This window comes from Rana temporaria (assembly GCF_905171775.1).
Source record: "Rana temporaria chromosome 2 unlocalized genomic scaffold, aRanTem1.1 chr2h, whole genome shotgun sequence".
Taxonomy (NCBI): Eukaryota; Metazoa; Chordata; class Amphibia; order Anura; family Ranidae; genus Rana; species Rana temporaria.
In genome coordinates, this window is record NW_024404413.1 from 92,179 (window position 1) to 117,168 (window position 24,990).

Sequence of the window (24,990 nt, forward strand, 5' to 3'; positions counted from 1 at the left end):
CGTTCTCCGGGACGAGCGTTCTCCGAGACGATCTTTCTCCGGGACCAGCGTTCTCCGAGCGTTCTCCGAGCGTTCTCCGGGACGAGCGTTCTCCGAGCGTTCTCCGGGACGAGCGTTCTCCGGGACCAGCGTTCTCCGGGACGTGCGTTCTCCGGGACCAGCGTTGTTTGCATTGTGAGGAGGTGTCAGGAATGTTGGGCGCTCCCCTCCTCTTCTTCCATGTGATATTGATCGGTTGCCATGATCGTAGTACAGAGGTCAGGAAGTCGGGTGACACACCCCGGGCTCTATTTACACTGACTTGTCTTCCTGCAGAGAGAAGGTCAGAGTCCGTGAACGAGGAGTGAGGCTCGCGCCGCCTGCGCTCGGTGGTGGGGAAGGAATTTGCGGCGTTGATTTTGGCACAGACCCCCCTGGAATCGGAAGGACATTTTTGGGAATCTTTACAAAACTGTAAGAGAGAATTCTCATGGCGCGTCTCTGTAGTACTGAAGCTGGCGGCGACGTCCTGCATTGGGCGCGTGATGTGCGTTGTTGCGGGATTTAACGCGTATGAAGGTTGCGGTTTTGAGGGACCCGATTTGGTTTTGTTTCCCGGCGCAGTTCAGGTAGTCGGAGTGAGTTCTGTATTTAGTAGAAGACGTGTTGTTTGCTCGTGCGTTTTATTGGTGTTGCAAAATACGTGGACCTGCGCCAAGTGCGAACAGGCCGCCATTGTTTACCCAAATGCTGGTCGTTCCTGAAGAACCGGTTCGAGTCTGGAACTGTTGGCCGCCTCCTGCCCAGTTATTGGCAGAAATTGGCAGCCAAGCAGCAGCTGCATCCAATCGGGTGCATCCGCCATTGGGGTATATTGAGTCCCAAGGAGTGTCCCGGACTTTCATTCCGCTTCCAATTGAGATATTATTTTGTGTCTCTGTCATTTCTTATCATTCTCACAATTTTATTATATATTCCCACTGAGGCCCGCGTCTACGCGTTTCACAGGCCCACCCATTTCTTCAGGGTTCTTCCAGCCTCATAAAATAAACGCGTAGCCTGCGGCCCTCAGCGTGCATATTTATAAAACGCGTAGCCTGTGGCCCTCAGCATGCATATTTATGAAACGCGTAGCCTGTGGCCCTCAGCATGCATACTTATAAAACGCGTAGCCTGCAGTCCTCAGCGTGCATGTCTATAAAACGCGTAGCCTGCGACCCTCAGCGTGCATATTTATAAAACGCGTAGCCTGCGGCCCTCAGCGTGCATGTCTATAAGACGCATAGCCTGTGGCCCTCAGCGTGCATACTTATAAAACACATAGCCTGTGGCCCTTAGCGTGCATATTTATAAAACGCGTAGCCTGCGGCCCTCAGCGTGCATACTTATAAAACGCGTAGCCTGCGACCCTCAGCATGCAAGTCTTTAAAACGCATAGCCTGCGGCCCTCAGCGTGCATACTTATAAAACGCGTAGCCTGCGACCCTCAGCGTGCATGTCTATAAAACGCGTAGCCTGCGGCCCTCAGCGTGCATATTTATAAAACGCGTAGCCTGCGGCCCTCAGCGTGCATACTTATAAAACGCGTAGCCTGCGGCCCTCAGCATGCATATTTATAAAACGCGTAGCCTACGGCCCTCAGCATGCATATTTATAAAACGCGTAGCCTGCGACCCTCAGCGTGCATACTTATAAAACGCGTAGCCTGCGACCCTCAGCGTGCATACTTATAAAACGCATAGCCTGCGGCCCTCAGCGTGCATACTTATAAAACGCATAGCCTGCGGCCCTCAGCGTGCATACTTATAAAACGCATAGCCTGCGGCCCTCAGCGTGCATACTTATAAAACGCATAGCCTGCGGCCCTCAGCGTGCATACTTATAAAACGCATAGCCTGCGGCCCTCAGCGTGCATACTTATAAAACGCGTAGCCTGCGGCCCTCAGCGTGCATACTTATAAAACGCATAGCCTGCGGCCCTCAGCGTGCATACTTATAAAACGCGTAGCCTGCGGCCCTCAGTGTGCATACTTATAAAACGCGTAGCCTGCGGCCCTCAGTGTGCATACTTATAAAACGCGTAGCCTGCGACCCTCAGCATGCATACTTATAAAACGCGTAGCCTGCGGTCCTCAGCGTGCATATTTATAAAACGCGTAGCCTGCGGCCCTCACTGTGCATACTTATAAAACGCGTAGCCTGCAGTCCTCAGCGTGCATACTTATAAAAAGTGTAGCCTGTAACATAAGAACCTTCCAGAAGCTGTAGGGATGCTGAGTGAGTTGCGGTGGGTTTGGAAGTCCCGGGATGCAGTTCTGAGATGCTGAGTGAGTTGCGGTGGGTTTGGAAGTCCCGGGATGCAGTTCTGCGATGCTGAGTGAGTTGCGGTGGGTTTGGAAGTCCCGGGATGCAGTTCTGAGATGCTGAGTGAGTTGCGGTGGGTTTGGAAGTCCCGGGATGCAGTTCTGCGATGCTGAGTGAGTTGCGGTGGGTTTGGAAGTCCCGGGATGCAGTTCTGAGATGCTGAGTGAGTTGCGGTGGGTTTGGAAGTCCCGGGATGCAGTTCTGCGATGCTGAGTGAGTTGCGGTGGGTTTGGAAGTCCCGGGATGCAGTTCTGAGATGCTGAGTGAGTTGCGGTGGGTTTGGAAGTCCCGGGATGTAGTTCTGCGATGCTGAGTGAGTTGCGGTGGGTTTGGAAGTCCCGGGATGCAGTTCTGCGATGCTGAGTGAGTTGCGGTGGGTTTGGAAGTCCTAGGATGCAGTTCTGAGATGCTGAGTGAGTTGCGGTGGGTTTGGAAGTCTCGGGATGCAGTTCTGCGATGCTGAGTGAGTTGCGGTGGGTTTGGAAGTCCCGGGATGCAGTTCTGAGATGCTGAGTGAGTTGCGGTGGGTTTGGAGGTCCTGGGATGCAGTTCTGAGATGCTGAGTGAGTTGCGGTGGGTTTGGAAGTCCTGGGATGCAGTTCTGAGATGCTGATTGGGTTGCGGTGGGTTTGGAAGTCCCAGGATGCAGTTCTGCGATGCTGAGTGAGTTGCGGTGGGTTTGGAAGTCCCGGGATGCAGTTCTGCGATGCTGAGTGAGTTGCGGTGGGTTTGGAAGTCCTGGGATGCAGTTCTGAGATGCTGATTGGGTTGCGGTGGGTTTGGAAGTCCCGGGATGCAGTTCTGCGATGCTGAGTGAGTTGCGGTGGGTTTGGAAGTCCCGGGATGCAGTTCTGAGATGCTGAGTGAGTTGCGGTGGGTTTGGAAGTCCCGGGATGCAGTTCTGAGATGCTGAGTGAGTTGCGGTGGGTTTGGAAGTCCCGGGATGCAGTTCTGAGATGCTGATCAGGTTGCGGTGGGTTTGGAAGTCCCGGGATGCAGTTCTGAGATGCTGAGTGAGTTGCGGTGGGTTTGGAAGTCCCGGGATGCAGTTCTGCGATGCTGAGTGAGTTGCGGTGGGTTTGGAAGTCCCGGGATGCAGTTCTGAGATGCTGAGTGAGTTGCGGTGGGTTTGGAAGTCCCGGGATGCAGTTCTGAGATGCTGAGTGAGTTGCGGTGGGTTTGGAAGTCTCGGGATGCAGATCTGCGATGCTGAGTGAGTTGCGGTGGGTTTGGAAGTCCCGGGATGCAGTTCTGCGATGCTGAGTGAGTTGCGGTGGGTTTGGAAGTCCTGGGATGTAGTTCTGCGATGCTGAGTGAGTTGTGGTGGGTTTGGAAGTCCCGGGATGCAGTTCTGAGATGCTGATCGGGTTGCGGTGGGTTTGGAAGTCCCGGGATGCAGTTCTGAGATGCTGAGTGAGTTGCGGTGGGTTTGGAAGTCCCGGGATGCAGTTCTGCGATGCTGAGTGAGTTGCGGTGGGTTTGGAAGTCCCGGGATGCAGTTCTGAGATGCTGAGTGAGTTGCGGTGGGTTTGGAAGTCCTGGGATGCAGTTCTGCGATGCTGAGTGAGTTGCGGTGGGTTTGGAAGTCTCGGGATGCAGATCTGCGATGCTGAGTGAGTTGCGGTGGGTTTGGAAGTCCCGGGATGCAGTTCTGCGATGCTGAGTGAGTTGCGGTGGGTTTGGAAGTCCTGGGATGTAGTTCTGCGATGCTGAGTGAGTTGTGGTGGGTTTGGAAGTCCCGGGATGCAGTTCTGAGATGCTGATCGGGTTGCGGTGGGTTTGGAAGTCCCGGGATGCAGTTCTGAGATGCTGAGTGAGTTGCGGTGGGTTTGGAAGTCCCGGGATGCAGTTCTGCGATGCTGAGTGAGTTGCGGTGGGTTTGGAAGTCCCGGGATGCAGTTCTGAGATGCTGAGTGAGTTGCGGTGGGTTTGGAAGTCCCGGGATGCAGTTCTGAGATGCTGAGTGAGTTGCGGTGGGTTTGGAAGTCCTGGGATGCAGTTCTGCGATGCTGAGTGAGTTGCGGTGGGTTTGGAAGTCCCGGGATGCAGTTCTGAGATGCTGATCGGGTTGCGGTGGGTTTGGAAGTCCCGGGATGCAGTTCTGAGATGCTGAGTGAGTTGCAGTGGGTTTGGAAGTCTCGGGATGCAGTTCTGCGATGCTGAGTGAGTTGCGGTGGGTTTGGAAGTCCCGGGATGCAGTTCTGAGATGCTGAGTGAGTTGCGGTGGGTTTGGAGGTCCTGGGATGCAGTTCTGAGATGCTGAGTGAGTTGCGGTGGGTTTGGAAGTCCTGGGATGCAGTTCTGAGATGCTGATTGGGTTGCGGTGGGTTTGGAAGTCCCAGGATGCAGTTCTGCGATGCTGAGTGAGTTGCGGTGGGTTTGGAAGTCCCGGGATGCAGTTCTGCGATGCTGAGTGAGTTGCGGTGGGTTTGGAAGTCCCGGGATGCAGTTCTGAGATGCTGATTGGGTTGCGGTGGGTTTGGAAGTCCCGGGATGCAGTTCTGCGATGCTGAGTGAGTTGCGGTGGGTTTGGAAGTCCCGGGATGCAGTTCTGCGATGCTGAGTGAGTTGCGGTGGGTTTGGAAGTCCTAGGATGTAGTTCTGCGATGCTGAGTGAGTTGCGGTGGGTTTGGAAGTCCCGGGATGCAGTTCTGAGATGCTGATCGAGTTGCGGTGGGTTTGGAAGTCCCGGGATGCAGTTCTGTGATGCTGAGTGAGTTGCGGTGGGTTTGGAGGTCCTAGGATGCAGTTCTGCGATGCTGAGTGAGTTGCGGTGGGTTTGGAAGTCCCGGGATGCAGTTCTGAGATGCTGAGTGAGTTGCGGTGGGTTTGGAAGTCCCGGGATGCAGTTCTGAGATGCTGAGTGAGTTGCGGTGGGTTTGGAAGTCCCGGGATGCAGTTCTGAGATGCTGAGTGAGTTGCGGTGGGTTTGGAAGTCCCGGGATGCAGTTCTGCGATGCTGAGTGAGTTGCGGTGGGTTTGGAAGTCCCGGGATGCAGTTCTGAGATGCTGAGTGAGTTGCGGTGGGTTTGGAAGTCCCGGGATGCAGTTCTGAGATGCTGAGTGAGTTGCGGTGGGTTTGGAAGTCCCGGGATGCAGTTCTGAGATGCTGAGTGAGTTGCGGTGGGTTTGGAAGTCCCGGGATGCAGTTCTGAGATGCTGAGTGAGTTGCGGTGGGTTTGGAAGTCCTAGGATGCAGTTCTGCGATGCTGATCGAGTTGCGGTGGGTTTGGAAGTCCCGGGATGCAGTTCTGAGATGCTGAGTGAGTTGCGGTGGGTTTGGAAGTCCCGGGATGCAGTTCTGCGATGCTGATCGAGTTGCGGTGGGTTTGGAAGTCCTGGGATGCAGTTCTGAGATTCTGAGTGAGTTGCGGTGGGTTTGGAAGTCCCGGGATGCAGTTCTGAGATGCTGAGTGAGTTGCGGTGGGTTTGGAAGTCCCGGGATGCAGTTCTGGGATGCTGAGTGAGTTGCGGTGGGTTTGGAAGTCCCGGGATGCAGTTCTGAGATGCTGAGTGAGTTGCGGTGGGTTTGGAAGTCCCGGGATGCAGTTCTGAGATGCTGATCGGGTTGCGGTGGGTTTGGAAGTCCTAGGATGTAGTTCTGCGATGCTGAGTGAGTTGCGGTGGGTTTGGAAGTCCCGGGATGCAGTTCTGCGATGCTGAGTGAGTTGCGGTGGGTTTGGAAGTCCTAGGATGCAGTTCTGAGATGCTGAGTGAGTTGCGGTGGGTTTGGAAGTCTCGGGATGCAGTTCTGCGATGCTGAGTGAGTTGCGGTGGGTTTGGAAGTCCCGGGATGCAGTTCTGAGATGCTGAGTGAGTTGCGGTGGGTTTGGAGGTCCTGGGATGCAGTTCTGAGATGCTGAGTGAGTTGCGGTGGGTTTGGAAGTCCTGGGATGCAGTTCTGAGATGCTGATTGGGTTGCGGTGGGTTTGGAAGTCCCAGGATGCAGTTCTGCGATGCTGAGTGAGTTGCGGTGGGTTTGGAAGTCCCGGGATGCAGTTCTGCGATGCTGAGTGAGTTGCGGTGGGTTTGGAAGTCCTGGGATGCAGTTCTGAGATGCTGATTGGGTTGCGGTGGGTTTGGAAGTCCCGGGATGCAGTTCTGCGATGCTGAGTGAGTTGCGGTGGGTTTGGAAGTCCCGGGATGCAGTTCTGAGATGCTGAGTGAGTTGCGGTGGGTTTGGAAGTCCCGGGATGCAGTTCTGAGATGCTGAGTGAGTTGCGGTGGGTTTGGAAGTCCCGGGATGCAGTTCTGAGATGCTGATCAGGTTGCGGTGGGTTTGGAAGTCCCGGGATGCAGTTCTGAGATGCTGAGTGAGTTGCGGTGGGTTTGGAAGTCCCGGGATGCAGTTCTGCGATGCTGAGTGAGTTGCGGTGGGTTTGGAAGTCCCGGGATGCAGTTCTGAGATGCTGAGTGAGTTGCGGTGGGTTTGGAAGTCCCGGGATGCAGTTCTGAGATGCTGAGTGAGTTGCGGTGGGTTTGGAAGTCCTGGGATGCAGTTCTGCGATGCTGAGTGAGTTGCGGTGGGTTTGGAAGTCTCGGGATGCAGATCTGCGATGCTGAGTGAGTTGCGGTGGGTTTGGAAGTCCCGGGATGCAGTTCTGCGATGCTGAGTGAGTTGCGGTGGGTTTGGAAGTCCTGGGATGCAGTTCTGCGATGCTGAGTGAGTTGTGGTGGGTTTGGAAGTCCCGGGATGCAGTTCTGAGATGCTGATCAGGTTGCGGTGGGTTTGGAAGTCCCGGGATGCAGTTCTGAGATGCTGAGTGAGTTGCGGTGGGTTTGGAAGTCCCGGGATGCAGTTCTGCGATGCTGAGTGAGTTGCGGTGGGTTTGGAAGTCCCGGGATGCAGTTCTGAGATGCTGAGTGAGTTGCGGTGGGTTTGGAAGTCCCGGGATGCAGTTCTGAGATGCTGAGTGAGTTGCGGTGGGTTTGGAAGTCCTGGGATGCAGTTCTGCGATGCTGAGTGAGTTGCGGTGGGTTTGGAAGTCCCGGGATGCAGTTCTGAGATGCTGATCGGGTTGCGGTGGGTTTGGAAGTCCCGGGATGCAGTTCTGAGATGCTGAGTGAGTTGCAGTGGGTTTGGAAGTCTCGGGATGCAGTTCTGCGATGCTGAGTGAGTTGCGGTGGGTTTGGAAGTCCCGGGATGCAGTTCTGAGATGCTGAGTGAGTTGCGGTGGGTTTGGAGGTCCTGGGATGCAGTTCTGAGATGCTGAGTGAGTTGCGGTGGGTTTGGAAGTCCTGGGATGCAGTTCTGAGATGCTGATTGGGTTGCGGTGGGTTTGGAAGTCCCAGGATGCAGTTCTGCGATGCTGAGTGAGTTGCGGTGGGTTTGGAAGTCCCGGGATGCAGTTCTGCGATGCTGAGTGAGTTGCGGTGGGTTTGGAAGTCCCGGGATGCAGTTCTGAGATGCTGATTGGGTTGCGGTGGGTTTGGAAGTCCCGGGATGCAGTTCTGCGATGCTGAGTGAGTTGCGGTGGGTTTGGAAGTCCCGGGATGCAGTTCTGCGATGCTGAGTGAGTTGCGGTGGGTTTGGAAGTCCTAGGATGTAGTTCTGCGATGCTGAGTGAGTTGCGGTGGGTTTGGAAGTCCCGGGATGCAGTTCTGAGATGCTGATCGAGTTGCGGTGGGTTTGGAAGTCCCGGGATGCAGTTCTGAGATGCTGAGTGAGTTGCGGTGGGTTTGGAAGTCCCGGGATGCAGTTCTGCGATGCTGAGTGAGTTGCGGTGGGTTTGGAAGTCCCGGGATGCAGTTCTGAGATGCTGAGTGAGTTGCGGTGGGTTTGGAAGTCCCGGGATGCAGTTCTGAGATGCTGAGTGAGTTGCGGTGGGTTTGGAAGTCCCGGGATGCAGTTCTGAGATGCTGAGTGAGTTGCGGTGGGTTTGGAAGTCCCGGGATGCAGTTCTGAGATGCTGAGTGAGTTGCGGTGGGTTTGGAAGTCCTAGGATGCAGTTCTGCGATGCTGATCGAGTTGCGGTGGGTTTGGAAGTCCCGGGATGCAGTTCTGAGATGCTGAGTGAGTTGCGGTGGGTTTGGAAGTCCCGGGATGCAGTTCTGCGATGCTGATCGAGTTGCGGTGGGTTTGGAAGTCCTGGGATGCAGTTCTGAGATTCTGAGTGAGTTGCGGTGGGTTTGGAAGTCCCGGGATGCAGTTCTGAGATGCTGAGTGAGTTGCGGTGGGTTTGGAAGTCCCGGGATGCAGTTCTGGGATGCTGAGTGAGTTGCGGTGGGTTTGGAAGTCCCGGGATGCAGTTCTGAGATGCTGAGTGAGTTGCGGTGGGTTTGGAAGTCCCGGGATGCAGTTCTGAGATGCTGATCGGGTTGCGGTGGGTTTGGAAGTCCTAGGATGTAGTTCTGCGATGCTGAGTGAGTTGCGGTGGGTTTGGAAGTCCCGGGATGCAGTTCTGCGATGCTGATCGAGTTGCGGTGGGTTTGGAAGTCCTAGGATGTAGTTCTGCGATGCTGAGTGAGTTGCGGTGGGTTTGGAAGTCCCGGGATGCAGTTCTGAGATGCTGAGTGAGTTGCGGTGGGTTTGGAAGTCCTAGGATGCAGTTCTGCGATGCTGAGTGAGTTGCGGTGGGTTTGGAAGTCCCGGGATGCAGTTCTGCGATGCTGATCAGGTTGCGGTGGGTTTGGAAGTCCCGGGATGCAGTTCTGAGATGCTGAGTGAGTTGCGGTGGGTTTGGAAGTCCCGGGATGCAGTTCTGCGATGCTGAGTGAGTTGCGGTGGGTTTGGAAGTCCCGGGATGCAGTTCTGGGATGCTGAGTGAGTTGCGGTGGGTTTGGAAGTCCCGGGATGCAGTTCTGAGATGCTGAGTGAGTTGCGGTGGGTTTGGAAGTCCTAGGATGCAGTTCTGCGATGCTGAGTGAGTTGCGGTGGGTTTGGAAGTCCCGGGATGCAGTTCTGCGATGCTGAGCGAGTTGCGGTGGGTTTGGAAGTCCCGGGATGCAGTTCTGCGATGCTGAGTGAGTTGCGGTGGGTTTGGAAGTCCCGGGATGCAGTTCTGAGATGCTGAGTGAGTTGCGGTGGGTTTGGAAGTCCCGGGATGCAGTTCTGAGATGCTGAGTGAGTTGCGGTGGGTTTGGAAGTCCCGGGATGCAGTTTTGCGATGCTGAGTGAGTTGCGGTGGGTTTGGAAGTACCAGGGATGCAGTTCTGCGATGCTGAGTGAGTTGCGGTGGGTTTGGAAGTCGTAGGATGCAGTTCTTGCGATGCTGATGGAGTTGCAGTGGGTTTGGAAGTCCCGGGATGCAGTTCTGAGATGCTGAGTGAGTTGCGGTGGGATTTGAAGTCCCGGGATGCAGTTCTGCAATGCTGATCGAGTTGCGGTGGGTTTGGAAGTCCTAGGATGCAGTTCTGCGATGCTGAGTGAGTTGCGGTGGGTTTGGAAGTCCCAGGATGCAGTTCTGAGATGCTGAGTGAGTTGCGGTGGGTTTGGAAGTCCCGGGATGCAGTTCTGCGATGCTGAGTGAGTTGCGGTGGGTTTGGAAGTCCCGGGATGCAGTTCTGAGATGCTGAGTGAGTTGCGGTGGGTTTGGAAGTCCCGGGATGCAGTTCTGAGATGCTGAGTGAGTTGCGGTGGGTTTGGAAGTCCTGGGATGCAGTTCTGAGATGCTGAGTGAGTTGCGGTGGGTTTGGAAGTCCCGGGATGCAGTTCTGAGATGCTGAGTGAGTTGCGGTGGGTTTGGAAGTCCCGGGATGCAGTTCTGCGATGCTGAGTGAGTTGCGGTGGGTTTGGAAGTCCCGGGATGCAGTTCTGCGATGCTGAGTGAGTTGCGGTGGGTTTGGAAGTCCCGGGATGCAGTTCTGAGATGCTGAGTGAGTTGCGGTGGGTTTGGAAGTCCCGGGATGCAGTTCTGAGATGCTGAGTGAGTTGCGGTGGGTTTGGAAGTCCCGGGATGCAGTTCTGCGATGCTGATCGAGTTGCGGTGGGTTTGGAAGTCCTGGGATGCAGTTCTGAGATTCTGAGTGAGTTGCGGTGGGTTTGGAAGTCCCGGGATGCAGTTCTGAGATGCTGAGTGAGTTGCGGTGGGTTTGGAAGTCCCGGGATGCAGTTCTGCGATGCTGATCGAGTTGCGGTGGGTTTGGAAGTCCCGGGATGCAGTTCTGCGATGCTGAGTGAGTTGCGGTGGGTTTGGAAGTCCCGGGATGCAGTTCTGCGATGCTGATCGAGTTGCGGTGGGTTTGGAAGTCCTGGGATGCAGTTCTGGGATGCTGAGTGAGTTGCGGTGGGTTTGGAAGTCCCGGGATGCAGTTCTGAGATGTTGAGTGAGTTGCGGTGGGTTTGGAAGTCCCGGGATGCAGTTCTGAGATGCTGAGTGAGTTGCGGTGGGTTTGGAAGTTCTAGGATACAGTTTTGTGATGCTGAGTGAGTTGCGGTGGGTTTGGAAGTCCCGGGATGCAGTTCTGAGATGCTGAGTGAGTTGCGGTGGGTTTGGAAGTCCCGGGATGCAGTTCTGTGATGCTGAGTGAGTTGCGGTGGGTTTGGAAGTCCCGGGATGCAGTTCTGCGATGCTGAGTGAGTTGCGGTGGGTTTGGAAGTCTTGGGATGCAGTTCTGCGATGCTGAGTGAGTTGCGGTGGGTTTGGAAGTCCCGGGATGCAGTTCTGAGATGCTGAGTGAGTTGCGGTGGGTTTGGAAGTCCTAGGATGCAGTTCTGAGATGCTGAGTGAGTTGCGGTGGGTTTGGAAGTTTCGGGATGCAGTTCTGCGATGCTGATCGAGTTGCGGTGGGTTTGGAAGTCCTAGGATGCAGTTCTGAGATGCTGAGTGAGTTGCGGTGGGTTTGGAAGTTTCGGGATGCAGTTCTGCGATGCTGAGTGAGTTGCGGTGGGTTTGGAAGTCCTGGGATGCAGTTCTGCGATGCTGAGTGAGTTGCGGTGGGTTTGGAAGTCTCGGGATGCAGATCTGCGATGCTGAGTGAGTTGCGGTGGGTTTGGAAGTCCCGGGATGCAGTTCTGCGATGCTGAGTGAGTTGCGGTGGGTTTGGAAGTCCTGGGATGCAGTTCTGCGATGCTGAGTGAGTTGTGGTGGGTTTGGAAGTCCCGGGATGCAGTTCTGAGATGCTGATCGGGTTGCGGTGGGTTTGGAAGTCCCGGGATGCAGTTCTGAGATGCTGAGTGAGTTGCGGTGGGTTTGGAAGTCCCGGGATGCAGTTCTGCGATGCTGAGTGAGTTGCGGTGGGTTTGGAAGTCTCGGGATGCAGTTCTGAGATGCTGAGTGAGTTGCGGTGGGTTTGGAAGTCCCGGGATGCAGATCTGAGATGCTGAGTGAGTTGCGGTGGGTTTGGAAGTCCCGGGATGCAGTTCTGAGATGCTGAGTGAGTTGCGGTGGGTTTGGAAGTCCCGGGATGCAGTTCTGAGATGCTGAGTGAGTTGCGGTGGGTTTGGAAGTCCCGGGATGCAGTTCTGAGATGCTGAGTGAGTTGCGGTGGGTTTGGAAGTCCCGGGATGCAGTTCTGCGATGCTGAGTGAGTTGCGGTGGGTTTGGAAGTCCCGGGATGCAGTTCTGAGATGCTGAGTGAGTTGCGGTGGGTTTGGAAGTCCCGGGATGCAGTTCTGAGATGCTGAGTGAGTTGCGGTGGGTTTGGAAGTCCCGGGATGCAGTTCTGAGATGCTGAGTGAGTTGCGGTGGGTTTGGAAGTCCCGGGATGCAGTTCTGCGATGCTGATCGAGTTGCGGTGGGTTTGGAAGTCCTGGGATGCAGTTCTGAGATTCTGAGTGAGTTGCGGTGGGTTTGGAAGTCCCGGGATGCAGTTCTGAGATGCTGAGTGAGTTGCGGTGGGTTTGGAAGTCCCGGGATGCAGTTCTGCGATGCTGATCGAGTTGCGGTGGGTTTGGAAGTCCTGGGATGCAGTTCTGCGATGCTGAGTGAGTTGCGGTGGGTTTGGAAGTCCCGGGATGCAGTTCTGCGATGCTGATCGAGTTGCGGTGGGTTTGGAAGTCCTGGGATGCAGTTCTGGGATGCTGAGTGAGTTGCGGTGGGTTTGGAAGTCCCGGGATGCAGTTCTGAGATGCTGAGTGAGTTGCGGTGGGTTTGGAAGTCCCGGGATGCAGTTCTGAGATGCTGAGTGAGTTGCGGTGGGTTTGGAAGTTCTAGGATACAGTTTTGTGATGCTGAGTGAGTTGCGGTGGGTTTGGAAGTCCCGGGATGCAGTTCTGAGATGCTGAGTGAGTTGCGGTGGGTTTGGAAGTCCCGGGATGCAGTTCTGTGATGCTGAGTGAGTTGCGGTGGGTTTGGAAGTCCCGGGATGCAGTTCTGAGATGCTGAGTGAGTTGCGGTGGGTTTGGAAGTCCCGGGATGCAGTTCTGAGATGCTGAGTGAGTTGCGGTGGGTTTGGAAGTCCTAGGATGCAGTTCTGCGATGCTGATCGAGTTGCGGTGGGTTTGGAAGTCCCGGGATGCAGTTCTGAGATGCTGAGTGAGTTGCGGTGGGTTTGGAAGTCCCGGGATGCAGTTCTGCGATGCTGATCGAGTTGCGGTGGGTTTGGAAGTCCTGGGATGCAGTTCTGAGATTCTGAGTGAGTTGCGGTGGGTTTGGAAGTCCCGGGATGCAGTTCTGAGATGCTGAGTGAGTTGCGGTGGGTTTGGAAGTCCCGGGATGCAGTTCTGGGATGCTGAGTGAGTTGCGGTGGGTTTGGAAGTCCCGGGATGCAGTTCTGAGATGCTGAGTGAGTTGCGGTGGGTTTGGAAGTCCCGGGATGCAGTTCTGAGATGCTGATCGGGTTGCGGTGGGTTTGGAAGTCCTAGGATGTAGTTCTGCGATGCTGAGTGAGTTGCGGTGGGTTTGGAAGTCCCGGGATGCAGTTCTGCGATGCTGATCGAGTTGCGGTGGGTTTGGAAGTCCTAGGATGTAGTTCTGCGATGCTGAGTGAGTTGCGGTGGGTTTGGAAGTCCCGGGATGCAGTTCTGAGATGCTGAGTGAGTTGCGGTGGGTTTGGAAGTCCTAGGATGCAGTTCTGCGATGCTGAGTGAGTTGCGGTGGGTTTGGAAGTCCCGGGATGCAGTTCTGCGATGCTGATCAGGTTGCGGTGGGTTTGGAAGTCCCGGGATGCAGTTCTGAGATGCTGAGTGAGTTGCGGTGGGTTTGGAAGTCCCGGGATGCAGTTCTGCGATGCTGAGTGAGTTGCGGTGGGTTTGGAAGTCCCGGGATGCAGTTCTGGGATGCTGAGTGAGTTGCGGTGGGTTTGGAAGTCCCGGGATGCAGTTCTGAGATGCTGAGTGAGTTGCGGTGGGTTTGGAAGTCCTAGGATGCAGTTCTGCGATGCTGAGTGAGTTGCGGTGGGTTTGGAAGTCCCGGGATGCAGTTCTGCGATGCTGAGCGAGTTGCGGTGGGTTTGGAAGTCCCGGGATGCAGTTCTGCGATGCTGAGTGAGTTGCGGTGGGTTTGGAAGTCCCGGGATGCAGTTCTGAGATGCTGAGTGAGTTGCGGTGGGTTTGGAAGTCCCGGGATGCAGTTCTGAGATGCTGAGTGAGTTGCGGTGGGTTTGGAAGTCCCGGGATGCAGTTTTGCGATGCTGAGTGAGTTGCGGTGGGTTTGGAAGTACCAGGGATGCAGTTCTGCGATGCTGAGTGAGTTGCGGTGGGTTTGGAAGTCGTAGGATGCAGTTCTTGCGATGCTGATGGAGTTGCAGTGGGTTTGGAAGTCCCGGGATGCAGTTCTGAGATGCTGAGTGAGTTGCGGTGGGATTTGAAGTCCCGGGATGCAGTTCTGCAATGCTGATCGAGTTGCGGTGGGTTTGGAAGTCCTAGGATGCAGTTCTGCGATGCTGAGTGAGTTGCGGTGGGTTTGGAAGTCCCAGGATGCAGTTCTGAGATGCTGAGTGAGTTGCGGTGGGTTTGGAAGTCCCGGGATGCAGTTCTGCGATGCTGAGTGAGTTGCGGTGGGTTTGGAAGTCCCGGGATGCAGTTCTGAGATGCTGAGTGAGTTGCGGTGGGTTTGGAAGTCCCGGGATGCAGTTCTGAGATGCTGAGTGAGTTGCGGTGGGTTTGGAAGTCCCGGGATGCAGTTCTGAGATGCTGAGTGAGGTGCGGTGGGTTTGGAAGTCCTGGGATGCAGTTGTGAGATGCTGAGTGAGTTGCGGTGGGTTTGGAAGTCCCGGGATGCAGTTCTGCGATGCTGAGTGAGTTGCGGTGGGTTTGGAAGTCCCGGGATGCAGTTCTGAGATGCTGAGTGAGTTGCGGTGGGTTTGGAAGTCCCGGGATGCAGTTCTGAGATGCTGAGTGAGTTGCGGTGGGTTTGGAAGTCGCGGGATGCAGTTCTGAGATGCTGAGTGAGTTGCGGTGGGTTTGGAAGTCCCGGGATGCAGTTCTGCGATGCTGATCGAGTTGCGGTGGGTTTGGAAGTCCTGGGATGCAGTTCTGAGATTCTGAGTGAGTTGCGGTGGGTTTGGAAGTCCCGGGATGCAGTTCTGAGATGCTGAGTGAGTTGCGGTGGGTTTGGAAGTCCCGGGATGCAGTTCTGCGATGCTGATCGAGTTGCGGTGGGTTTGGAAGTCCTGGGATGCAGTTCTGCGATGCTGAGTGAGTTGCGGTGGGTTTGGAAGTCCCGGGATGCAGTTCTGCGATGCTGATCGAGTTGCGGTGGGTTTGGAAGTCCTGGGATGCAGTTCTGGGATGCTGAGTGAGTTGCGGTGGGTTTGGAAGTCCCGGGATGCAGTTCTGAGATGTTGAGTGAGTTGCGGTGGGTTTGGAAGTCCCGGGATGCAGTTCTGAGATGCTGAGTGAGTTGCGGTGGGTTTGGAAGTTCTAGGATACAGTTTTGTGATGCTGAGTGAGTTGCGGTGGGTTTGGAAGTCCCGGGATGCAGTTCTGAGATGCTGAGTGAGTTGCGGTGGGTTTGGAAGTCCCGGGATGCAGTTCTGTGATGCTGAGTGAGTTGCGGTGGGTTTGGAAGTCCCGGGATGCAGTTCTGCGATGCTGAGTGAGTTGCGGTGGGTTTGGAAGTCTTGGGATGCAGTTCTGCGATGCTGAGTGAGTTGCGGTGGGTTTGGAAGTCCCGGGATGCAGTTCTGAGATGCTGAGTGAGTTGCGGTGGGTTTGGAAGTCCTAGGATGCAGTTCTGAGATGCTGAGTGAGTTGCGGTGGGTTTGGAAGTTTCGGGATGCAGTTCTGCGATGCTGATCGAGTTGCGGTGGGTTTGGAAGTCCTAGGATGCAGTTCTGAGATGCTGAGTGAGTTGCGGTGGGTTTGGAAGTTTCGGGATGCAGTTCTGCGATGCTGAGTGAGTTGCGGTGGGTTTGGAAGTCCTGGGATGCAGTTCTGCGATGCTGAGTGAGTTGCGGTGGGTTTGGAAGTCTCGGGATGCAGATCTGCGATGCTGAGTGAGTTGCGGTGGGTTTGGAAGTCCCGGATGCAGTTCTGCGATGCTGAGTGAGTTGCGGTGGGTTTGGAAGTCCTGGGATGCAGTTCTGCGATGCTGAGTGAGTTGTGGTGGGTTTGGAAGTCCCGGGATGCAGTTCTGAGATGCTGATCAGGTTGCGGTGGGTTTGGAAGTCCCGGGATGCAGTTCTGAGATGCTGAGTGAGTTGCGGTGGGTTTGGAAGTCCCGGGATGCAGTTCTGCGATGCTGAGTGAGTTGCGGTGGGTTTGGAAGTCTCGGGATGCAGTTCTGAGATGCTGAGTGAGTTGCGGTGGGTTTGGAAGTCCCGGGATGCAGATCTGAGATGCTGAGTGAGTTGCGGTGGGTTTGGAAGTCCCGGGATGCAGTTCTGAGATGCTGAGTGAGTTGCGGTGGGTTTGGAAGTCCCGGGATGCAGTTCTGAGATGCTGAGTGAGTTGCGGTGGGTTTGGAAGTCCCGGGATGCAGTTCTGAGATGCTGAGTGAGTTGCGGTGGGTTTGGAAGTCCCGGGATGCAGTTCTGCGATGCTGAGTGAGTTGCGGTGGGTTTGGAAGTCCCGGGATGCAGTTCTGAGATGCTGAGTGAGTTGCGGTGGGTTTGGAAGTCCCGGGATGCAGTTCTGAGATGCTGAGTGAGTTGCGGTGGGTTTGGAAGTCCCGGGATGCAGTTCTGAGATGCTGAGTGAGTTGCGGTGGGTTTGGAAGTCCCGGGATGCAGTTCTGCGATGCTGATCGAGTTGCGGTGGGTTTGGAAGTCCTGGGATGCAGTTCTGAGATTCTGAGTGAGTTGCGGTGGGTTTGGAAGTCCCGGGATGCAGTTCTGAGATGCTGAGTGAGTTGCGGTGGGTTTGGAAGTCCCGGGATGCAGTTCTGCGATGCTGATCGAGTTGCGGTGGGTTTGGAAGTCCTGGGATGCAGTTCTGCGATGCTGAGTGAGTTGCGGTGGGTTTGGAAGTCCCGGGATGCAGTTCTGCGATGCTGATCGAGTTGCGGTGGGTTTGGAAGTCCTGGGATGCAGTTCTGGGATGCTGAGTGAGTTGCGGTGGGTTTGGAAGTCCCGGGATGCAGTTCTGAGATGCTGAGTGAGTTGCGGTGGGTTTGGAAGTCCCGGGATGCAGTTCTGAGATGCTGAGTGAGTTGCGGTGGGTTTGGAAGTTCTAGGATACAGTTTTGTGATGCTGAGTGAGTTGCGGTGGGTTTGGAAGTCCCGGGATGCAGTTCTGAGATGCTGAGTGAGTTGCGGTGGGTTTGGAAGTCCCGGGATGCAGTTCTGTGATGCTGAGTGAGTTGCGGTGGGTTTGGAAGTCCCGGGATGCAGTTCTGCGGTGCTGAGTGAGTTGCGGTGGGTTTGGAAGTCCTGGGATGCAGTTCTGCGATGCTGATCGAGTTGCGGTGGGTTTGGAAGTCCTAGGATGCAGTTCTGAGATGCTGATCGGGTTGCGGTGGGTTTGGAAGTCCTGGGATGCAGTTCTGAGATGCTGAGTGAGTTGCGGTGGGTTTGGAAGTCCCGGGATGCAGTTCTGAGATGCTGAGTGAGTTGCGGTGGGTTTGGAAGTCCCGGGATGCAGTTCTGAGATGCTGAGTGAGTTGCGGTGGGTTTGGAAGTCCCGGGATGCAGTTCTGCGATGCTGATCGAGTTGCGGTGGGTTTGGAAGTCCTGGGATGCAGTTCTGGGATGCTGAGTGAGTTGCGGTGGGTTTGGAAGTCCCGGGATGCAGTTCTGAGATGCTGAGTGAGTTGCGGTGGGTTTGGAAGTCCCGGGATGCAGTTCTGAGATGCTGAGTGAGTTGCGGTGGGTTTGGAAGTTCTAGGATACAGTTTTGTGATGCTGAGTGAGTTGCGGTGGGTTTGGAAGTCCCGGGATGCAGTTCTGAGATGCTGAGTGAGTTGCGGTGGGTTTGGAAGTCCCGGGATGCAGTTTTGCGATGCTGAGTGAGTTGCGGTGGGTTTGGAAGTACCCGGGATGCAGTTCTGCGATGCTGAGTGAGTTGCGGTGGGTTTGGAAGTCGTAGGATGCAGTTCTTGCGATGCTGATGGAGTTGCGGTGGGTTTGGAAGTCCCGGGATGCAGTTCTGAGATGCTGAGTGAGTTGCGGTGGGATTTGGAAGTCCCGGGATGTAGTTCTGCGATGCTGAGTGAGTTGCGGTGGGTTTGGAGGTCCCGGGATGCAGTTCTGAGATGCTGAGTGAGTTGCGGTGGGTTTGGAAGTCCTAGGATGCAGTTCTGAGATGCTGAGTGAGTTGCGGTGGGTTTGGAAGTTTCGGGATGCAGTTCTGCGATGCTGATCGGGTTGCGGTGGGTTTGGAAGTCCCGGGATGCAGTTCTGAGATGCTGAGTGAGTTGCGGTGGGTTTGGAAGTCCTGGGATGCAGTTCTGCGATGCTGAGTGAGTTGCGGTGGGTTTGGAAGTCCCGGGATGCAGTTCTGCGATGCTGAGTGAGTTGCGGTGGGTTTGGAAGACCCGGGATGCAGTTCTGCGATGCTGAGTGAGTTGCGGTGGGTTTGGAAGTCCCGGGATGCAGTTCTGCGATGCTGAGTGAGTTGCGGTGGGTTTGGAAGTCCCGGGATGCAGTTCTGCGATGCTGAGTGAGTTGGCGGTGGGTTTGGAAGTCCCGGGATGCAGTTCTGAGATGCTGAGTGAGTTGCGGTGGGTTTGGAAGTCCCGGGATGCAGTTCTGAGATGCTGAGTGAGTTGCGGTGGGTTTGGAAGTCCCGGGATGCAGTTCTGCGATGCTGAGTGAGTTGCGGTGGGTTTGGAAGTCCCGGGATGCAGTTCTGAGATGCTGAGTGAGTTGCGGTGGGTTTGGAAATCCCGGGATGCAGTTCTGAGATGCTGAGTGAGTTGCGGTGGGTTTGGAAGTCCCGGGATGCAGTTCTGTGATGCTGAGTGAGTTGCGGTGGGTTTGGAAGTCCCGGGATGCAGTTCTGCGATGCTGAGTGAGTTGCGGTGGGTTTGGAAGTCCCGGGATGCAGTTCTGAGATGCTGAGTGAGTTGCGGTGGGTTTGGAAGTCCCGGGATGCAGTTCTGCGATGGTGATCGAGTTGCGGTGGGTTTGGAGGTCCCGGGATGCAGTTCTGAGATGCTGAGTGAGTTGCGGTGGGTTTGGAAGTCCCGGGATGCAGTTCTGAGATGCTGAGTGAGTTGCGGTGGGTTTGGAAGTCCTAGGATGCAGTTCTGAGATGCTGATCGGGTTGCGGTGGGTTTGGAAGTCCTGGGATGCAGTTCTGAGATGCTGAGTGAGTTGCGGTGGGTTTGGAAGTCCCGGGATGCAGATCTGCGATGCTGAGTGAGTTGCGGTGGGTTTGGAAGTCCCGGGATGCAGTTCTGCGATGCTGAGTGAGTTGCGGTGGGATTGGAAGTCCCGGGATGCAGTTCTGAGATGCTGAGTGAGTTGCGGTGGGTTTGGAAGTCCCGGGATGCAGTTCTGCGATGCTGAGTGAGTTGCGGTGGGTTTGGAAGTCCCAGGATGCAGTTCTGCGATGCTGAGTGAGTTGCGGTGGGTTTGGAAGTCCCGGGATGCAGTTCTGCGATGCTGAGTGAGTTGCGGTGGGTTTGGAAGTCCCGGGATGCAGTTCTGAGATGCTGAGTGAGTTGCGGTGGGTTTGGAAGTCCCGGGATGCAGATCTGCGATGCTGAGTGAGTTGCGGTGGGTTTGGAAGTCCTGGGATGCAGTTCTGCGATGCTGATCGAGTTGCGGTGGGTTTGGAAGTCCCGGGATGCAGTTCTGCGATGCTGAGCGAGTTGCGGTGGGTTTGGAAGTCCCGGGATGCAGTTCTGGGATGCTGAGTGAGTTGCGGTGGGTTTGGAAGTCCCGGGATGCAGTTCTGCGATGCTGAGTGAGTTGCGGTGGGTTTGGAGGTCCTAGGATGCAGTTCTGCGATGCTGAGTGAGTTGCGGTGGGTTTGGAAGTCCCGGGATGCAGTTCTGAGATGCTGAGTGAGTTGCGGTGGGTTTGGAAGTCCTGGGATGCAGTTCTGCGATGCTGAGTGAGTTGCGGTGGGTTTGGAGGTCCTAGGATGCAGTTCTGAGATGCTGATCGAGTTGCGGTGGGTTTGGAAGTCCCGGGATGCAGTTCTGAGATGCTGATTGGGTTGCGGTGGGTTTGGAAGTCCTGGGATGCAGTTCTGCGATGCTGAGTGAGTTGCGGTGGGTTTGGAAGTCCTGGGATGCAGTTCTGAGATGCTGAGTGAGTTGCGGTGGGTTTGGAAGTCCTGGGATGCAGTTCTGCGATGCTGAGTGAGTTGCGGTGGGTTTGGAAGTCCCGGGATGCAGTTCTGAGATGCTGAGTGAGTTGCGGTGGGTTTGGAAGTCCCGGGATGCAGTTCTGCGATGCTGAGTGAGTTGCGGTGGGTTTGGAAGTCCCGGGATGTAGTTCTGCGATGCTGAGTGAGTTGCGGTGGGTTTGGAGGTCCCGGGATGCAGTTCTGCGATGCTGAGTGAGTTGCGGGGGGTTTGGAAGTCCCGGGATGCAGTTCTGCGATGCTGAGCGAGTTGCGGTGGGTTTGGAGGTCCCGGGATGCAGTTCTGCGATGCTGAGTGAGTTGCGGGGGGTTTGGAAGTCCCTGGATGCAGTTCTGAGATGCTGAGTGAGTTGCGGTGGGTTTGGAAGTCCCGGGATGCAGTTCTGAGATGCTGAGTGAGTTGCGGTGGGTTTGGAAGTCCCGGGATGCAGTTCTGAGATGCTGAGTGAGTTGCGGTGGGTTTGGAAGTCCCGGGATGCAGTTCTGAGATGCTGAGTGAGTTGCGGTGGGTTTGGAAGTCCCGGGATGCAGTTCTGAGATGCTGAGTGAGTTGCGGTGGGTTTGGAAGTCCCGGGATGCAGTTCTGCGATGCTGAGTGAGTTGCGGTGGGTTTGGAAGTCCCGGGATGTAGTTCTGCGATGCTGAGTGAGTTGCGGTGGGTTTGGAGGTCCCGGGATGCAGTTCTGCGATGCTGAGTGAGTTGCGGGGGGTTTGGAAGTCCCGGGATGCAGTTCTGCGATGCTGAGCGAGTTGCGGTGGGTTTGGAGGTCCCGGGATGCAGTTCTGCGATGCTGAGTGAGTTGCGGGGGGTTTGGAAGTCCCTGGATGCAGTTCTGAGATGCTGAGTGAGTTGCGGTGGGTTTGGAAGTCCCGGGATGCAGTTCTGAGATGCTGAGTGAGTTGCGGTGGGTTTGGAAGTCCCGGGATGCAGTTCTGAGATGCTGAGTGAGTTGCGGTGGGTTTGGAAGTCCCGGGATGCAGTTCTGAGATGCTGAGTGAGTTGCGGTGGGTTTGGAAGTCCCGGGATGCAGTTCTGAGATGCTGAGTGAGTTGCGGTGGGTTTGGAAGTCCCGGGATGCAGTTCTGCGATGCTGAGTGAGTTGCGGTGGGTTTGGAAGTCCCGGGATGCAGTTCTGAGATGCTGAGTGCGGTGGGATTGGAAGTCCCGGGATGCAGTTCTGAGATGCTGAGTGAGTTTCGGTGGGTTTGGAAGTCCCGGGATGCAGTTCTGCGATGCTGAGTGAGTTGCGGTGGGTTTGGAAGTCCCGGGATGCAGTTCTGCGATGCTGAGTGAGTTGCGGTGGGTTTGGAAGTCCTGGGATGCAGTTCTGCGATGCTGATCGGGTTGCGGTGGGTTTGGAAGTCCCGGGATGCAGTTCTGAGATGCTGAGTGCGTTGCGGTGGGATTGGAAGTCCCGGGATGCAGTTCTGCGATGCTGAGTGAGTTGCGGTGGGTTTGGAAGTCCCGGGATGCAGTTCTGTGATGCTGAGTGAGTTGCGGTGGGTTTGGAAGTCCCGGGATGCAGTTCTGAGATGCTGAGTGAGTTGCGGTGGGTTTGGAAGTCCCGGGATGCAGTTCTGCGATGCTGAGTGAGTTGCGGTGGGTTTGGAAGTCCCGGGATACAGTTCTGAGATGCTGATCGGGTTGCGGTGGGTTTGGAAGTCCCGGGATGCAGATCTGCGATGCTGAGTGAGTTGCGGTGGGTTTGGAAGTCCCGGGATGTAGTTCTGCGATGCTGAGTGAGTTGCGGTGGGTTTGGAAGTCCCGGGATGCAGTTCTGCGATGCTGAGTGAGTTGCGGTGGGTTTGGAAGTCCCGGGATGCAGTTCTGAGATGCTGAGTGAGTTGCGGTGGGTTTGGAAGTCCCGGGATGCAGTTCTGCGATGCTGAGTGAGTTGCGGTGGGTTTGGAAGTCCCGGGATGCAGTTCTGCGATGCTGAGTGAGTTGCGGTGGGTTTGGAAGTCCCGGGATGCAGTTCTGCGATGCTGAGTGAGTTGCGGTGGGTTTGGAAGTCCCGGGATGCAGTTCTGCGATGGTGATCGAGTTGCGGTGGGTTTGGAAGTCCCGGGATGCAGTTCTGCGATGCTGAGTGAGTTGCGGTGGGTTTGGAAGTCCCGGGATGCAGTTCTGCGATGGTGATCGAGTTGCGGTGGGTTTGGAAGTCCCGGGATGCAGTTCTGCGATGCTGAGTGAGTTGCGGTGGGTTTGGAAGTCCCGGGATGCAGTTCTGCGATGCTGAGTGAGTTGCGGTGGGTTTGGAAGTCCCGGGATGCAGATCTGCGATGCTGAGTGAGTTGCGGTGGGTTTGGAAGTCCTGGGATGCAGTTCTGAGATGCTGAGTGAGTTGCGGTGGGTTTGGAAGTCCCGGGATGCAGTTCTGCGATGCTGAGTGAGTTGCGGTGGGTTTGGAAGTCCTGGGATGCAGTTCTGAGATGCTGAGTGAGTTGCGGTGGGTTTGGAAGTCCCGGGATGCAGTTCTGCGATGCTGAGTGAGTTGCGGTGGGTTTGGAAGTCCCGGGATGCAGTTCTGAGATGCTGAGTGAGTTGCGGTGGGTTTGGAAGTCCCGGGATGCAGTTCTGCGATGCTGAGTGAGTTGCGGTGGGTTTGGAAGTCCCGGGATGCAGTTCTGCGATGCTGAGTGAGTTGCGGTGGGTTTGGAAGTCCCGGGATGCAGTTCTGCGATGCTGAGTGAGTTGCGGTGGGTTTGGAAGTCCCGGGATGCAGTTCTGAGATGCTGAGTGAGTTGCGGTGGGTTTGGAGGTCCTAGGATGCAGTTCTGAGATGCTGATCGAGTTGCGGTGGGTTTGGAAGTCCCGGGATGCAGTTCTGCGATGCTGAGTGGGTTGCGGTGGGTTTGGAAGTCCTGGGATGCAGTTCTGCGATGCTGAGTGAGTTGCGGTGGGTTTGGAAGTCTCGGGATGCAGTTCTGCGATGCTGAGTGAGTTGCGGTGGGTTTGGAAGTCTCGGGATGCAGTTCTGCGATGCTGATCGAGTTGCGGTGGGTTTGGAAGTCTCGGGATGCAGTTCTGAGATGCTGAGTGAGTTGCGGTGGGTTTGGAAGTCCCGGGATGCAGTTCTGAGATGCTGAGTGTGTTGCGGTGGGTTTGGAAGTCCCGGGATGCAGTTCTGCGATGCTGAGTGAGTTGCGGTGGGTTTGGAAGTCCCGGGATGCAGTTCTGAGATGCTGATCGAGTTGCGGTGGGTTTGGAAGTCCCGGGATGCAGTTCTGCGATGCTGAGTGAGTTGCGGTGGGTTTGGAAGTCCCGGGATGCAGTTCTGCGATGCTGATCGGGTTGCGGTGGGTTTGGAAGTCCCGGGATGAAGTTCTGTGATGCTGAGTGAGTTGCGGTGGGTTTGGAAGTCCCGGGATGCAGTTCTGCGATGCTGAGTGAGTTGCGGTGGGTTTGGAAGTCCCGGGATGCAGTTCTGAGATGCTGAGTGAGTTGCGGTGGGTTTGGAAGTCCCGGGATGCAGTTCTGAGATGCTGAGTGAGTTGCGGTGGGTTTGGAAGTCCCGGGATGCAGTTCTGCGATGCTGAGTGAGTTGCGGTGGGTTTGGAGGTCCTAGGATGCAGTTCTGCGATGCTGAGTGAGTTGCGGTGGGTTTGGAAGTCCCGGGATGCAGTTCTGAGATGCTGAGTGAGTTGCGGTGGGTTTGGAAGTCCCGGGATGCAGTTCTGAGATGCTGAGTGAGTTGCGGTGGGTTTGGAAGTCCCGGGATGTAGTTCTGCGATGATGAGTGAGTTGCGGGGGGTTTGGAAGTCCTAGGATGCAGTTCTGCGATGCTGAGCGAGTTGCGGTGGGTTTGGAAGTCCCGGGATGCAGTTCTGAGATGCTGAGTGAGTTGCGGTGGGTTTGGAAGTCCCGGGATGTAGTTCTGCGATGATGAGTGAGTTGCGGGGGGTTTGGAAGTCCTAGGATGCAGTTTTGCGATGCTGAGTGAGTTGCGGTGGGTTTGGAAGTCTCGGGATGCAGTTCTGCGATGCTGAGTGAGTTGCGGTGGGTTTGGAGGTCCTAGGATGCAGTTCTGAGATGCTGATCGAGTTGCGGTGGGTTTGGAAGTCCCGGGATGCAGTTCTGAGATGCTGATTGGGTTGCGGTGGGTTTGGAAGTCCTGGGATGCAGTTCTGCGATGCTGAGTGAGTTGTGGTGGGTTTGGAAGTCCTGGGATGCAGTTCTGCGATGCTGAGTGAGTTGCGGTGGGTTTGGAAGTCCCGGGATGCAGTTCTGAGATGCTGAGTGAGTTGCGGTGGGTTTGGAAGTCTCGGGATGCAGTTCTGCGATGCTGATCGAGTTGCGGTGGGTTTGGAAGTCCCGGGATGCAGTTCTGAGATGCTGAGTGGGTTGCGGTGGGTTTGGAGGTCCTAGGATGCAGTTCTGCGATGCTGAGTGAGTTGCGGTGGGTTTGGAGGTCCCGGGATGCAGTTCTGAGATGCTGAGTGAGTTGCGGTGGGTTTGGAAGTCCCGGGATGCAGTTCTGCGATGCTGAGTGAGTTGCGGTGGGTTTGGAAGTCCTAGGATGCAGTTCTGCGATGCTGAGTGAGTTGCGGTGGGTTTGGAAGTCCCGGGATGCAGTTCTGCGATGCTGAGTGAGTTGCGGTGGGTTTGGAAGTCCTAGGATGCAGTTCTGCGATGCTGAGTGAGTTGCGGTGGGTTTGGAAGTCCCGGGATGCAGTTCTGCGATGCTGAGTGAGTTGCGGTGGGTTTGGAAGTCCTAGGATGCAGTTCTGAGATGCTGATCGGGTTGCGGTAGGTTTGGAAGTCCTATGAATCATCGCTCTTCATCCCCTGACATGTCCCGGCATTCCCCGGCATTCCCCGGCACACCTGCTGGCGTTCTGCAGATACTTGTCAGAACTTCCCCTGCCGTGTCGAGGAGGTGAGAGGATTCGTGTCATTTTCATGTGAAGCGTTGAGCAGACCAGACAGAGCCGGACCAGCCTTCAGGCCGCACGCCGTGTCCTCTGCTCGTGGTCGGAGGTCAGACGCGGTTCCTCCAGCCCGGGACTCATCAGCCGTATGTGAGATCCTCCATTGCTCGTTGTATGAAGGGTTAACGTCGTCTTATTTT

The 24,990-nt window shown here is 55.8% G+C and overlaps 1 protein-coding gene across 2 annotated transcripts in view; it reads left to right on the forward strand.

The window, feature by feature from the left end:
• Window positions 1–24,990, forward strand: part of FHIP1B (FHF complex subunit HOOK interacting protein 1B) — a 98,739-nt gene that overhangs the window by 8,805 nt on the left and 64,944 nt on the right. The window contains exon 1 of one of the 2 annotated variants that reach the window (XM_040334112.1): window positions 24,645–24,936. The exons of the other annotated variant lie outside the window; for it this stretch is intronic. The gene's annotated coding sequence lies outside the window, so the exon portion shown is untranslated. Of the gene's footprint in view, window positions 1–24,644; window positions 24,937–24,990 lie in introns of those variants that run through there. 2 annotated transcript variants of the gene reach the window in all.